The sequence below is a fragment of the Nicotiana attenuata genome, chromosome 7 (genome assembly GCF_001879085.1).
Source record: "Nicotiana attenuata strain UT chromosome 7, NIATTr2, whole genome shotgun sequence".
Lineage (NCBI taxonomy): Eukaryota > Viridiplantae > Streptophyta > Magnoliopsida > Solanales > Solanaceae > Nicotiana > Nicotiana attenuata.
This window is the reverse complement of record NC_031995.1, coordinates 99,995,777-99,999,701: the sequence shown is the minus strand read 5'-3', so window position 1 is coordinate 99,999,701 and position 3,925 is coordinate 99,995,777.

The window sequence follows — 3,925 nt, the reverse complement described above, 5'->3', positions numbered from 1 at the left end:
ATCCCGAAACTCACCCGAGCCCCTCGGGACGCTGTCCGAACATACCAACAAGTTTTGTAACATAACGTGGGCCTGCTCGAGGACTCAAATACATTAAACAACATCAAAACTACGAATCGTACCTCAAGTCGAACTTAATGAACTTATGAACTTTCAACTTCTACAACTCGCACCGAATCATATCAAATCAACCTGGAATAATCTCAAATTTTGCATGCAAGTTCCAAATGACAAAACGGAGCTATTCTAACTCTCGGAATCGCAATCCGAACCCGATATTCACAGAGCCAACTTTTGGTCAAACCTCTCAACCTTCAAAACCTTCAACTTTTCAATTTCGCTAAAATGCATCAAATCAACCTACAGACCTCCAATTTAAAATTCGGGCATACGCCTAAGTCCAAAATCACCACACAAAGTTATTGGAATAATCAAAACACCATTTCAGAGTCGTCAACACAAAAGTCAAACTCCGGTTAACTCTTATCGCTTAAGCTTCTAAGACAAGAATCATCCTTCCAAATCAATCGTGAATCATCCGAAAATCGAACTCAACCACACACACAAGTCATACTACCTAACACAAAACTAATCGAGACCTTAAGCCATTGAAAGGGACGCTAATTCTCAAAATAACCAGTCGGGTCGTTACACGAGCCCGAGTTGACTTTTTTGTCAACTTTTTGATTAATGATAAAGATCGGAGATTTATTACTTGGAAATGATTTCTATATTCGTGTTTGATATTATTGAGTTCTTTTTTTTTAGATTTTACCCGTTCGATTCCGATTCGAGAGGCAAGGGATTTTTAGAGAATTGAATTGTCTTGTTCGAAGTAAGTATATTTTCTAACCTTGTGTAGGGGAATACCACTTAGGATTTGGCCTTAATTACCTATTTGTGTCATGTGAGAAGCAATATGTACACGAAGTGATAACCATATACACTTGTGCTATGGGTGGCTTATGATTGGATTAGATCTTAGGATATTAATATGCCTTAATTTGAGGATGTGTTGTATATGAAAATATGTTTAATCACTTTGTGGCTATGTGAACATGATCACTACACTTGTTTAGCCGTAATAATGCTTTATTTGTAAAACACTCATCCGTATTTTTACTATGTTCATGTCTTTGTGCACCTTGTTGATAAGTTATAAACTCATATCCTTGAAAATATTTTGGCATAACTATTTTGTGATTATTGTGGCACATGTGAACATGTTGAGAAGATTTTTTGGGTGTTGGCACGAGGTCTTTTCCGTACGAGTGTGATTGATACTGGCACGAGATCTTTTTCATGAGAGTGTGATTGATATTAGCACGAGGTCTTTGTCATGCGAGTATGATTGATATCGCACGGGATCTTTGTCGTGTGAGTGTGATGGATATTGTTGCATGAGGTCTTTGCCATGCGAGTATGATTGATAATGTGGGCACGAGGTGCCATATGTGTGCGTTTCTAGTAGATGAATTATTGTTAAAGTCGAGCCTTTACTTGCATTGAATTATTATCACTTGTTCTGATGAGATTACTGGTATTGTTTTTCAGCTATACTTTTTGTTGCCAGTCTTTGATACATTGTACATGTTATTTGACTAGTAAGTATCACATGACTTGAACATCGTCACTATTTCACCGAGGTTAGTCATGACACTTACTGGGTATCGGTCGTAGTGTACTCATACTACACTTTTGCATAGTTTTGTGCAGAACTAGGTGTTGGAGGCAGCGGACCTAGGCAGTGAGAGCTTCATTGACCACGAGGATTCAAGGTAGAGTTGCATTGACCATCGAAGTCCCTTGGAGTCCTATCATTACATTGATACTGTCATTTTTATATCCAAAAAATATTGTATTTTGAGATATTCTTATGTATTCAGTTAGAGCCTGTGACTCTATACTACTTAGATCTGGGGAGGTGTTTTGAGTATTGCTACTTGGGCTTGATTCTATTTCTGCTTTTATATTAAACTCTGTTTTATGAAATCACATTTTGTTGATTTAAATATTGATAAGTGATCGCCTTACCTTGTTTTAGAGACTAGGTGCCATCACGACCTATATGGTGGGATTTGGGTCGTGATATAATATATCTATCTATACTATATTAAAAGCACAAAGCCCCTTAGCAAAATATTGTTCACTTTTTTAACCCTTTAAAAATGGATTTTTTATTTGATAAAATTATATTTAAACTAGGTAAGAACTCCTAATATTTATGAATAGAAAATGAGAAACGTTATACTTATATAAATTCTTTCCTTAATTGTATAGAGTAACTATATAATTCAATTATAATAAATTATCGTTTACTTACTCTCTAAATAGATTTTAATGCATCGTGTTTTTGAATCAGCTGGTACATTATTTATGCTCAAATGTAAACTTTTATTTAACCATTTAAAAGAATAATAAAACACTAAGAACCTAATCCAGTAAAAATATACAAGACTGTGGCATGTAGTTGTTTAATTGTCGAGTAGAAAAGCAATAAATTTGAATAGTTGGGAAGAGTTTGTTTCTATGTCTGTCTCTCTTCCTTCTTTATTTATGTCAGAAAATTCTTATTTCCAACTTTTTGGCTATTTGATTTTATTCTGCTCGAATAAATTAAATCATTTTAAGACTAAATCAAATAGCACTCAAATTAATGTAAATAAATGAATTATACTGCATATATAATTAGATGGTTTGTCTATAATTAAAAACATCCTTTGAGGTAGTTCTCTTAATCTAATTAAACCTTTTATTGTTCGAGTAATTTTCATACACTAGCCAAATATTTAAGTAAAATCTGACATAGTTTCACAATGAAACTAACATAGATTTGATTTAAACTACCTTCACTAGGAGAGACTTTATAGTTATATCAAGCATCACGTTATAATTTCTCAATCCATAATTAAAAAAAGGTCTTTTAATTATCTCAAGCATATATTGAATATTAGTTATATTATTTTTAAAAAGATATTTTCATCGAACCTGGTATACATGTAACACGCATACTATATACTAGGAACTGCTTTGCGCGCTAGGGAAAGCGTTACCCTAACACTATTGAATATAGATTTCATATTAGACAAAAAAAATTATTCAATTATTTTTCTAATATTTAGGACTTCAAGGTCAACTAAAACTTTGCTTATTAAAACTTACTTATTTGAGATATTATATAGAAAGTCCTAATATTTAGAATATTAAAATTAATTTAAATTTAAATTATATAAAGTAAACAATTTATTTATAATATTTTTCTATAGCATACGCTAGGAACATGCATATTTGAATTTAGTGAAGCAACTTCAAAGTTCCATTCAAGAAACATTTTCTCCCAAATCAGATATATAAACTATTGTATATGCGCCAATTTTGTATAACTATTTTCTTGTAAAATATAATTCTGTCATTAAAAGTGTAATTCATGTTTCAACTTATTTTTTTAAAATTATTCATTTATTGGTTTGGGGCACAGGCGCAAAGTGCGTATTTTAAAACTAATATTATTATAAGCAGGATACAATGTGGAATGAGAATGCGAATATTAGTAATACATGCATTAATAACTCTAAAACGATTAAATAACCCCCATAATAGAAACTAATCTTTTATCTTGTTTACAATATAAACAATTATAAGTTACACAGTGTATATAAACTTTTAATATATCAAAATCAAATATTTAAGAAAAATATCTCAGCATTATACTGCATGAATTATTGATCTCTACATTATAATCGGTGTATTGTTAAACATTGGAGAACTTGTATTTAAACCAAGAGGGCTAATATTAGTTAACAGGCGTTTGCCTTTTTATGATATGCAGATTAGATTTACAACTGCACAAGGGTCCTATTGGTTGCGTCTCCAAGTGATGGAAATATTCAACCCGGCCAACTTTTTTTTTTTTTTTTTTTTTTTT